General features: G+C 40.6%; 1 protein-coding gene across 1 annotated transcript in view; it reads right to left on the minus strand.

Moving 5' to 3' along the window:
- CACHD1 (cache domain containing 1) overlaps positions 1–13,007 on the minus strand; it is a 228,849-nt gene that overhangs the window by 290 nt on the left and 215,552 nt on the right. The window lies entirely within an intron of this gene.

Here is a 13,007-nt window from a genome sequence, read left to right on the forward strand (position 1 = left end):
GTTATATAAGCCATACATGTGGTAGAAGAGTTTTCAATTAGCAATTGAATCTAACAGTTGACAGCCTGACATTGCAATTTGTACATTATACAATTTCCAGAACGTTTTAAACCTCCTATTTAAATTTAGTAGGTCAGAAAACTTAAAGACTTTGCACTGTTAACAACATTCGGTAATGCTGTTCATGCCACTGGTTTCGCAGCTTTGAAACATACGTTCCTATCTCCAAAGTGAGATTTTGGAGTTATAGGAAACTTTGGAAATTTGACGTGGTGTCATCATTTCAAAAAACCCCAAACTTTTACAAGTTACCCTATTTATATACCATACATATTTTGCCCTATTGCCTTGGAGAAAAGGCTCCATTCAAACGATTCTGCACTTTCTCTAACTCACCATGATGTTTAAAACAGAGAATGACTTGGCAACACGTTACACCCTGTGGCTGCTCTTGACTGTCTGACAGACGAATAATAAATTGTAGAAAGTGCCTTCTGATTACATTTATATGCCAATTTGTATTCTTTTGCTTTGATAAGAAACTTTCTGTATTTTCCAAATGAAGCCTTTTGTCCGTTAGCAATGAAAGAGATGTTTTCAGCTATGCCTAACCTTTAATTACAAGTGAATTTGAGTGCTGATGAAATTATTGTGGAATTGAACAAAAGATGATATTTCCCAGGCCACATATGTTGAGCACTTTTCCTATAAGAAGAAGGGAAGGGCACTCGGAAATGTCCTTTCACTACCCCTGATACACTCTATTACGTAGCAATGTAGACCAAGTAGGGTAAAGGCAGAGCAATACAACATTCATTCTTGCAGGCTATCACTCAGTGAGCTTGTGTCAGGCACCAGCCCTGTGTCTGACATTGGGTTAGATGATGGGAACCCCAGCTGAGAAATGCAGTCCTTGGCCTCACAGAGTAGCAGTGCCATTTTGAAGCTCTCTTAGGGAGCCTGGCTTCTCTCCTTATGCTACCAGAGATATTTGTATTAGATAGACCCCTAGGTTTTAAGAAATAAAAGCCAAATCAATTCAGGTTAAGCAAAAAAGGGAAATTTCTTGTAAGGCATAGAGCTGTCTCATGGAATTTAAGGGTAGCACTGAGGGCCTCAGGAAGGACAAGAGGTAGGGTCACATGTCATGGGAATCTGACTCCTCCTGGTTGCTATCTCTCCCTTCCTTCTCTCTGCACATTGGCAACATTCTTTCCTCCTCTGGGGACTACTTTTCTCTACTCCTTAGTTTACAAAGAGAAAAAACGGTCACCCTCCAGCTCTCGTTTTTATCTTTTCCTTTCTAAAGGACACCTGATTTGCGAATCATTTTCATCTCCAAATTTTCAGTAAATGTAATCTGACTGGCCTAGCTTGGGTCAGATGCCCACCTGTGGACCAAATGACTGTAGCCAAGGGGACAGGGTTTTTTTTGTACACTCTTGGGTCTTAGGAGTCACCTCCATGACTTTGTGGATTTAGAGTGAAAGTTTGGGGACACTTCCCAGACAAGTCGTCTGGCTGGACGGATAACCCAATATGCATCCAAAATAACATTGCAAGCTAATTTTTTTTAAACCAAGAAAATAATAGTCATTGTTGAAAGTTTGAAAAATAAAGAACTATAGAGGGGAAAACATAACTATCTGTAATTACAACAATAAAAAATCTACTGTTAATATTTTAGAATATTTACTTTAACTCTTTTTTTATGCAAACTTCTCTCCATATATACATTTTAACTCTGATAGTAAACATATAATTTTGTATTCTTTTCAAGACTTAATATTACATCTTATGCATTTCCCCATGTAATTATTTATTCTTTAAAAACAATTTTAAATAACTGCAAGGTAGTTCATTTCGTAATAACTTCTTTCATAAATTTTCTATGATTTTCTCATTTCTGATTTTTTACTATTGAAAAAAATGAGATAATACGACAGTAAATATCCTTGTACATACATCTTGACATACTTGTCTAATTATTACATTTAGTCATTAAAAAGGGAACAAAAACATAAAGTTTTAGAGATATCTGTATTCTCAGGGAAGTAGAGTAAAAGGTTAATTAAACAACTAATCTTACCACACCTCATGAACAACACTCCTAATATAGACAAGAGAAATGTCAAATTTTAGAGTAATAATAACCATCCACCCAACCACCTATTCTTTTTCACTCTCCATTTGCAGCCTGTCACTGGTAAACTGTTCCTCATTTTTTCTAGCTCTTCCACCTTTCCCCTGGGCCCCTCAAACACTCCCTACCTGTGCATTTCCTGTACACTTGCACTGGGCACCATCTTTCCAATAAGTTACAACATCGTCTTATAGTTGTTTATGAGAGCTTGTGAGTTCCTGGTGGGCAAAGGCTGTGTATTCCTGTTCTTCGTATATCCAATATCTAGCACAGTGCCTGGTATACAATATACGATCTATGAATTCGTGAATCAGTAAGTCAATGAATAAGTAAATAAATGACTTCATTGGTCGATTTCCTAACTTCCCATTAAACACAAGAATCTTTTCTAAAGGCTTTTCTTGAATACCTCCAGTGTCCTAGCCTGAAGAGGAAATGTGATGGAGTGAATTCGTGATGCTTATTCACTTATCCAATAAACATCTGTCCAGTATCTATTACATGCTACTGGGGACTCATATTTCTCTGATGGTTCTTACACAGCACACCTGGATTTCTGAAGGTACAGAAGTCTGAATAATGACTATGGCCTCCAAATACCAATAGTGTTTAATATTAAGACATTTTACATACAAATCTAAATTTTTGGCTTTTCTTTTAAAAACTGGCAATCTATATGGCAATAATGTTACAGTTGGCTGTCCTCATTTAGATAGGGGGATTTATTAACCCCTTCAGGTTGTCAGATATAGTATTTCAGTTATCCAAGAAACATCTATTGAATGTCTGTCTTGTGCCTGTAGGCTTTGGTGGGCATTTGGCATTATGACCTCTGCATTAGACTAATTAATCTGAATGACTAAAAATAGTTGAAGCAGAATAGAGTGTATGGCAGAAAGAACTCCCCGGGGACTGAGCTCTTGATTAAGAATCAAGAATTCTGGGCTTCCCTGGTGGCGCAGTGGTTGAGAATCTGCCTGCCAATGCAGGGGACACGGGTTCGAGCCCTGGTCTGGGAAGATCCCACATGCCGCGGAGCAACTAGGCTCGTGAGCCACAACTACTGAGCCTGCGCCTCTGGAGCCTGTGCTCCGCAACAAGAGAGGCCGCGACAGTGAGAGGCCCGCGCACCGCGAAGAAGAGTGGCCCCCGCTTGCCGCAACTAGAGAAAGCCCTCACACGGAAACAAAGACCCAACATAGCCAAAAAAATAATAATAATAATAAAAATAAATAAATAAATTAAAAAAAAAAAAGAATCAAGAATTCTCGATTGAGTTCCAGCTCTATCACCTAGGTTTGTGACCTTGAATAAAACCTTTATGAGTATCAATTTCTTTATCTGTATAAATGAGGTGATTGACGATAGCCTCCAAGGTCCTTCAGCTCTAGTATTCAATGAAAGAATTATCATTTTGTAAGTCAGGGGAGGTAAAAGGTACTCCCACATTGGGGTGATGAAAAGTTTTGGAAATAGATAGTGGTGATGGTTGTACAACATTGCTGATGTACTTAATGCCACTGAATTGTACACTTAAGAATGGTTAAGATGGCAAATTTTATGTTACATGTATTTTATCATAATAAAAATCTGTCTATTAAAAAAGAAAAGTATCCATGCACCTCTGTGTTCATAGCAGCACTATTCACAATAGTCAAGACATGGAAACAACCTAAATGTCCATCGACAGGTGAATGGATAAAGAAGATGTGATATACATATATCAGCCATAAGAAAGATTACTTAGCCATAAAAAAGAATGAAACAATGCCATTTGTAGCTACATGGATGGACCTAGAGATTATCATTCTAAGCAAAGTAAGTCAGACAGAGAAAGACAAATACCATATGATATCACTTATATGTGGAATCTAAAATATGACCCAAATGAACTTATTTACGAAACAGAAACAGACTCACAGACATACAGGTCAGACTTGTGATTGCCAAGGGGCAGAGGAGTGGGGGAGGGAAGGATTGGAAGTTTCAGACTAGCAGATCCAAACTATTATATATAGAATGGATAAACAACAAGGTCCTACTGTATAGCACAGTGAACTACATTCAGTGTCGTGTGACAAACCATAGTGGAAAAGAATATGAAAAAGAATATATATATAAAACTGAATATATATAAAGCTGTACACCAGAAACTAACACATTATAACTAATCAATTATACTTCAATTTAAAAAAAGAAAATATCCGCATAGATTTGGACCCAGTCTTCTTATACCAGGGGTCAGCCAGCCAGTCTATTAATGAATGAGACAGTGAGGAGAGGGGAGGAGAGCCTACAACTTGGATGGCTGTGATGCAAAGGTGCTCTGGTCTCCATGCTTCCCTTAGCCTTCTTGCCTCGATACCGTTTCACTGTCTGTCTCAGCCTCCCTCATGTCAGAGACTGACTGGGTCTCCAGGCTGCTTACACTCTTCATCTCTAAACTACCACATCCCCTATCAATCTGGACCAAGTTGTAAAAATGTTTTCTCTCTTTGTCTTTTCTTCCAACTAAGATAGGTTGGAGTTTTTAAAACTAAAATTAACTAAGAAATGTTTGAACAAACCAAAAATCATCTCAATCTCAGTTTGCTTGGGCTGCTGCTACTACTTCTAGATAACGTTTATGACTGCCATTGAATGCCAGGAATTTTTCCTAATGCAAAGGTTCGTTTAACCCTCATAACAACTCCCAAGTATTTTACATTTTAAATCCTATCATTAATTTGGTTGAAAGTTCATATCATTTGTTAGGAATTCCAGTCATCAGCCTGGGAGGGGGGTATTTGCCCCGTCTGTCTTCCCACCCCAGAGCATAGGTCCCTTCTTTACTGAAATTCCACATTTACATCCTGCTCTTGTAAGATATGAAGAAATGACCTAATCTGAAAAGTCTGTGGCCCTTTGAAGGTCAACAGAGAACAGTTCTAAGGTGGCATCTTTTTCTCTCCAGAGCACACGCCCAGTTGCTTTGTGTCTCTGCCCTTTCCAACTTTTCCATAATTAAAAGGCTGAACTGGTATCTTCCTATTCATCTATTCTGCTTCCCATCTCTGTAAACTGATTCCTGAACACGAAACACATGCTGATTAGTTAGCACAGGAAATGACTCACAGCTCCTGCCCTGGGTCTCCTTCAAGGCGCTGGCCATGCAGCACACAACACACATTCTCCACAAATAAAACACCTGCCCACCACCTCCATTCAACACATGGAACACACCCTTCTTTTCCTCAAACCATTGCTGCTGGAGGTGCCCACAGTTGCCCGGTCCTTCTTGTCTGGAGTCTGGCCTGAGCTTGGGTGACCAGTGATCAATGAGAGGATGGCAGAGATGGGAAACAGGATGGGCATGTTTGAGGAAGGGCTGATCTCATTTGGGGCAAAATGAAAAAATTTAAACACAGTATCATGACAGACACAAAACCATGCATAGTTTTGTTCATTTAATTTTTTTTACACACGCAAAAATGCACAGATCACAATGGCCCAATTTTAACGATCGGATTCATTCACATGACCCACATCTTTCCATCCCTCTAGTGGCCCTCACCAGTCTCCCCCACTCTCAGAAGAAACCATAGCTTTGACTTTCTTTTCCCATAGAGACTAGTTCTCCCTGTTCTGGAACTTCATCTCAATGGCTTTGCTCAGAATGCACTCTTTGCATCGGTCTTCTTTTGCTTAGCTACCGCCTGTGACATTCACCCATGATGTGTGTGTCCCAGCGGTTCAACTTTTTTCCATTGCTCAGTAGTGTCTTGCTGTTATGCACTTAATTTTAAATTATTTTAATAATACAAACAACGTATGGTTTTTTTCTTGCAAAAATTTGAAACATTATAGGTAAGAAGTCTAATATCCTTTGGCCACTGCCACCCCTTCTTCCCACCTGGAGATAATTACTGGGATCTGTTGGAGCAGGTCCTTGTAGTCTTTCCCCCTCTGTGCAGTCACAGGCATGTGTATGTCCCAGTAGAAAACACTGTAAGTAAGATTGTTTCTTGTGATTTTCAAAACGGTAGGTACCACATTATACGTAACTCTCTGCAACTTGCTTTTCTTACCCAACAAGATGTTTGTAGATATAACTATGTTTGTGCAGAGATCCACTTTATTTTAAAAACTGCTCCATAGTATTTCATGATATAGATATTCCACATTTTATTTAGTCATAACTGAGATCGCTTCCAGTTCTTTGCATTCCAACAAATGCTCAAATGCTTCGGTAAACATATTTGTCAAGTTTCCTCACACTCAAGTTAGTGTTTCTGTCAGACAGATGTGGAGAAGTAGAATTTCTGAGGTAGGGTGTATTTAAATTTTAATATTTACCAAAGTGTCTATACCAATTTACATTAGAGTGTTATACAACTTTGAAATTTTTGCCAATCTGTAAATGAAAAAAACTTACCTCATTTCAATTTGTATTTCATTAATTCTAGAAGGGTCGAACACTTCTTTATATGATTACTCGCTAGTTATATTTTCTTTTCACTGAAGAGGAACTCCTGGCCTGGTTTTTCCATTAGGTAACTTCTCCTTTGCTTACTAGTTTTATTAGTTTATTATTACGAATAGGTTAGTTTTAATACATATTATTCTTCTCAGTGCCAAGCCTTTGCCTGTTCTATTTTTTGCAACTAAAATTCTTTTTTGTTACTTTTGTAGCATAGAAATTTTAAATTAAACCAATCTTTTAGTTATGACCTCTGCTTTTTCAGGCCCTGTTTAAGAAAGTCTTCTTTTCATCAAGGTCAGAAGCACAGGGTTTTAGTTCTTTTTGATATTTTTATAGTTGCCAGGTTGATTTTGATGTGCTTGTGAAACATTCTGATAAGCCAATTCCAATCTCTTCCAGTCTTTTAGCAAATAAACTTAGATTCCTATCATGTTAGCCCTCTTCCATTTTCAACTGTGTCTTTCACTCTATTTCCAGCTTGGGGAGGGAGGGGGTCTAAATAAAAAATAAGAAATGATCCCATTTTAGTATCTTTTGTTTCTTTTTTAAACCACCTTAAATTCTGGTCAGAGAAAAAGTTTATTCACTCAACAAATATCTTTAGGTGCCTGCTTGAGATGGGCACCAGGATGCAGCACGAAGAAAGAAAGTTACCCAGGACTGAGCAGCGCTCAGTCTGGCGGGGAAGGCAGACATAAAACAAGAGTGTGATGAGAGTGAAGGAGACATCTAGCAGACGGTGACACGGTACCCAGATGTCAGCTGACGTCACACTGTGCTTGGAGACTTAAGTAAAATTGGCTTGGAGCTTTTATCCCAGGTCCTGTAAGAAGTCCAGTGACTGCCCCAAGATTTCTGTGAATTCCTCAGGGCTCTTGTTGCCTCTGGCTCTGAGTTTTTTTGCTTCATTCAGTTGTTTTGCTTGTCTCTTGCGCCCGCAACTGTCCTCTTCTCTCTGCTCTGTCCTGGCTGGTGGGAACTTGGTTCATTCTCACTTAAGGCTTGTGTTTATGTAACTCTGGTGAAGCTGTGGGAAGATGGGTGTGTATGTGTGACAGACAAATTGAAACCCAACACTCCTTTAGCCTCCTGGCCACCAGGTGCCTAGTGCATCTTTCAGTGGTCACCTTTCTCTGTGGGTCCCAGAGCCTTTATGTTTGGTGTCCTCTTTCTGCCTCAAGACTCCCTATACATCTCCCACCTTCTTGTTTTCCAATCCCTTCAGAAGCTCCGTTTACCCCAGTTTACTACACAGATCAATTTCACACAATAGAGTCGCATCATTTTGCAGCACAGAAAAAACTGGCAGAGGATTCAGAGTTTCAGCCTCTTTTTTCCCCTCTGTAAGTGGAAGGGGCCAGTATAAAGATGGATTTTCCCCATTGGTAAGGATTATGCTACCCTCTCTGTTAGCAGGCAGAAGCAGCCATTGTCAGTTTTGGGTTTAAATCACCTTTTTCCCCCCAACAGAGTAATGTAACAGTGTAAGCTAATGCCACATGGGCAGTCACTGAGAAAGTGGCATTGAGGCTGAGATCTGAAGGAGGGGCAGTGGTTATCCAGATGAGGGATGGGGCTGGGAGAGGTGGGCTTGGAGAGGAAGTGTCTCAGGCAGTGTGAGTAGCACATGCAAAGGCCCTGAGGTAGACTAGAGCAAGGCTTATTCAAGAAGTTAAGAGAAGACACCAGGAATAAAGGGGGCCAAATGGTGTTAGGGTGAATTCATCCTAAGGGCAGAAAGGGAGTGGAGACAAGGGCAAAAAATAAAACATGTTAAGCAAGTAAGTACAGGTTTTAATTTTACATTTTAAAAAAGATTGTTCTCCCACAATGAGCTAGTACTTTGCCTTCACTAGGATGGCTATAATGAAAAAGAAAAAAGGAAAAGAAATGTTGGCAAGGAAGTAAAGAGATTGGAACTCTGCACATTGCTGGTGAGGATGTAAAATGATACCACTCTAGAAAACAGTCTGGCAGTTTCTCAGAATGTCAAACATAAAATTACCATATGACTAAGCGATTCAACTCCTACGCATATACCCAAAGGAAGTGAAAACCAGTATTCAAACAAATAGTTGTGGGCTTCCCTGGTGGCGCAGTGGTTAAGAATCCACCTGCCAATGCAAGGGACACGGGTTCCAGCCCTGGTCCGGGAAGATCCCACATGCCACGGAGCAATTGAGCCTGTGCGCCACAACTACTGAGTCTGCGCTCTAGAGCCCATGAGCCACAACTACTGAAGCCCGCGTGCCTCAAGCCCGTGCTCTGCAACAAGAGAAGCCACCGCAATGAGAAGCCCGTGCACCACAACGAAGAGTAGCCCCTGCTCGCTGCAACTAGAGAAAGCCTGTGTGCAGCAACGAAGATGCAACGCAGCCAAAAATAACTAAATAAAAACATTTATAAAAAAAAAACAAAACACACAACAAATAGTTGTACACAAATGCTCAAAGCAGCACTATCCACAATTGTCAAAAGATGGAAACAACCCGAAGGCCCATCATATGTGAATGGATAAACAAGATGTGGTATATCCATACAATGGAATTGATGTTATTCAGCCGCAAAAAGGAATCGAGTACTGATACATGCTACTATACGCGCTATACGGGTGAAACTCAAAAACATGATACTAAGTGAAAAAAGCCCGAAAGGTCACCTTGTATTTAGATGAAAAGTTCAGACTAGGTAAATTCAGAGACAGAAAAATTGGTGGTTTCTAGGGGATAGGGAGAAGGGGGAAATGAGAGTGACTGCTTGATGGGTGCAGGGTTTCCCTCTGTGGGTGTGAAAAAATGTTTTGGGACTAGATGGAGGTGATGATTGCATGACATTTTGAACGTACTAAATGCCACTGAATTGTATACTTCAAAATGGTTACTTTTATGGTACATGAAATTTAACTCAATAAAAGTAAGATTACTCAGACCTCCATGTAGAGAATGAAGTGGAGGGGGCAAGAATGGAGATGAGAGAATGGCAGGGAAGCTGCTGCAGGGGTCCAGGTGAGAAAGGATAGCAACTTGGAGTAGGGTGCTGGAATGGCCTGGGAAACATCCACATGGCGAGTCACAGGCAAATGGACAGGGGGTCAGGATTTCAGGAAGAGAGGGAACACCGAGGCTGGGGGCACAGACCTGGGAGGAGGGTGTGTCTACACCTTCTAGCTGAAGTCACAGCAAAGGATGAGCTCACTGGGGGAGGGGAGGCAGCAAGGAGAGAGCGTGGAGGCCTGGGTGAGGTCTTGAGTAAATACTACGATTTTGAAATATTGGTCCAGACAGACAGAGGACCACCTAAGGGTAACCTGAGGGGAAAGCAAGGTTAAGGACGGTTTGTATTTGTAGGCTATGCGGCCACTGACTGGGGAAGGGGAACTGAGGATGTACATGTCTGATGCAACTGGTTGAAGAGCATAAGGGTTGGCTCTGGGAAGGAGCAGGAACATTTCTTCCTCTGAGAACCAATAAAGAGAATGAGGTCTGAAAGCCATTTTGATGTAAAGATGTAAGAGTTGTAGGGCTTCTATTGAAACCTGAGGGTAGAACATATGGCAGCTGCAGAGGGCTGTGGTAGGCCCAGGTGAAGGGCTGGAGACAGTGGAAACATTTTGGAGTGGGTTTTCAGGAGAGCGCACTGCAGAGTAAACTGGGACTGGATAAAGGATTGCCAAGGAGCCCTGAAAGTCAAGAACATACCTTTGTCCGGGAGCCAAGCTTCTGTTACGTAATTTTTTTTTTTTTCCAAAAGCGCTAGGGCCAAAGGAAGAGCCAAGGCAGTAATCCTGGTGGGTATAGTGTTACATAAAACACTTTAATCAAGCAGCACCCAGAAATAGAATGGGAAGAGTGTGAAAGAAATACAAGAAGTCCTATGAGAAAGATTTAAAAATCTTCCATATGTAAGCTCTTTCTTAAAGAAATGCTATTTAAAACCATATTGCATATTAGATAAGTAACTGTACATATAAATTAGCCAACAGGAATTATTTTTGCTTTTAGATATGTACTGATGTCAAAAATTATTATTATAATATATAGGTAGCCTTTTATAGGCCGATATATTGATGCTAAATGAAATAGGTCAGACAAAGACAGATGCAGCATGGTATCACTTACATGTGAAATAGTTTTTAAAAAGTTCAACACATAGAAATAGAGAGTAGAAAAATGGTTGCCATGGGCTGGAGGTGGGTAAAAGGATACAAACTTTCAGCTGTAAGGTGAATAATGTCTGAGGATCTAATGGATAATATAGTGACTATACTTGACCACAACAACTGAAATTTACTAAGAGTAGAATTTAGATGTTCTCACCTTCACCCCCCGCCTCCCCCAAAAGACAAATACGTGAGATGATGGATGTTAGCTAAGGGGAAATCCTTTCACAATGAATACATGTATCAAATCACCACTATGTTCCCTTTGAATATCTTACAATTTTATATATCAATTATACCTCAGTGAAGCAGAAAACAATAAAATAAAAACCACATACACACACACAAAGCATGAACAAAGACATACATTACATCAAGGAAGTCAGGTGTTTGGCCAGTAGACCAGTTGGCTGGAACACAGCAGCGGTACACAAGGGGTAAGCAGGATGAAGTTCTGAACTTAAGCAGGATACAAACTGTGGAGCATGCCACTAAGAGGATTAGGTAGAGAGGTAAGGCTGAAAGCTCTTATATAGTGCTGACTGATCAGAGCTAAATCATATGAAATGAGTTAGCACATGATAACACCTTACCGCAGTGCCTGTCACAGAGCAAATGCTCCATGTGAGTCGGTCATCAATAATTATTGGGTGGGAGTATGCAGGATGAACTTGACATCTCTAGCTATTTCACACCCAGCATATAGAACATTCCTTACTCCTTCTGAAACTGTTCCTGCTCTCTAGTACAGAAAGTGATGCCACCATTGGTGTAATTGTCCAAGTCAGGAACCCCTGTCTCATTACTCTCCATAACCAAGCAAGCCCACCCCCCGCCATTTCTGCTTCCAAAACTTATTTTCCACCACTTTGTTTTCCTCCATCTTTACTGCTATCATCCTGCATTTCTCTACACTTCTGCAATGATTTCCTGTCCATATTTTCATTTTTGCTACCTACCCCACAATAATTTTCAACTCAAAATGGTCTTTCTTAAATATAGACTAGATAGCCTCACCCTCTCCTTAAAAGATCCTACTGGCTTCCCACTTATCTCACTATTTTTCTTCCATGGCCTGCAGGACCCCGTTTTCCTACCTCTTCATTCTCATCACATTCCACTTTCCCTTTGCTAGCCAATGCTCTAGATGCCATCCTCTTTCTTATCTTAAGCCCACTGCATGTTCTATTCCCTCAGCAGGAAATGTCAGCCTACCACTGTCCCCCTGCCCTGCTGTCTGGCTCTTTCCCATTCTTCAGTAGCAGCTTCATCATCACTCTCTTAAAGGCTCTCCTTGAGCATCTAATCTAAAGTAGGTTTTCTCCCTGCCCACACTCTCCCCCATGGGTTACTTTGTCCACCACCCTTCCTTTGCCTTTACAGCAAATAGCCATATTTGAAATTATACTTACATTTTTGTATTTGCTTGTTTAATGCTGATATTGGATGCTTTCAGGTGCAGGTATTAAAGTCAATTCAAATGGTCTTACACAAAGAAGGATCCAGAAGGAGGGTGGGATTCAGATTAGATCACATATTCCCTTCTGCTGGAGGAATGCCTTATGTTGGTTGCCTTAAGTCTAAGCTTATGACTAAATACATAGGATGAGTTTATTATGATTGCAGTAGGATTAACAGGAAATCCAACGCTATGATTTAGGTCAGTTCTTGGAGTCACATTCACTGCTTCATAATGGAGGAAGAGTGGGATAAACACCGGAGCCAGCTCCATTGTCCACTGACATCTCCACATGCAGTGTGAGAAGGGATTGCTCTGTTTAATTCCTTCCTGTATACTTGCTCCTAGGGCAGTGCCAGATGTGTGGTAGGAGCCCAGGGAATACTTGTTGAATGAATGAAAAATTGGAGAAGAGAGTCTAGGAGCCAGTTTAGAGGCTACGGATTCAGTGGAGATATATAGATGGCTTACAAATCAGTCACAAAAAAAAAGAAAGGGATGGATGAAGGTGAGTGATATTGTTTGCTCAAAGACTTTGGACTTGGCGATTGACCAGATGTGAAATGAGAGGGAGATGAGGAAGTCCAAGACAGTTCTGAGCTTGGGATCAGAGTCCCAGGCCCCCTTGCTTTCACCTCAATGCTCTACCTTCCCAAGAAGTACTGAAAAGGGGGCTGACAGAACTTTAAGGCACATTCTCAAATGGGGTAGATACTGCCCATGAAGTGGTGAAAACTGATTCTCGGGGGAGGAAAAGAAATCAGATATTACAATAGTTTGTAGC

The sequence above is a fragment of the Balaenoptera borealis genome (assembly GCF_965194805.1).
Source record: "Balaenoptera borealis genome assembly, chromosome: 1".
Classification (NCBI taxonomy): Eukaryota; Metazoa; Chordata; class Mammalia; order Artiodactyla; family Balaenopteridae; genus Balaenoptera; species Balaenoptera borealis.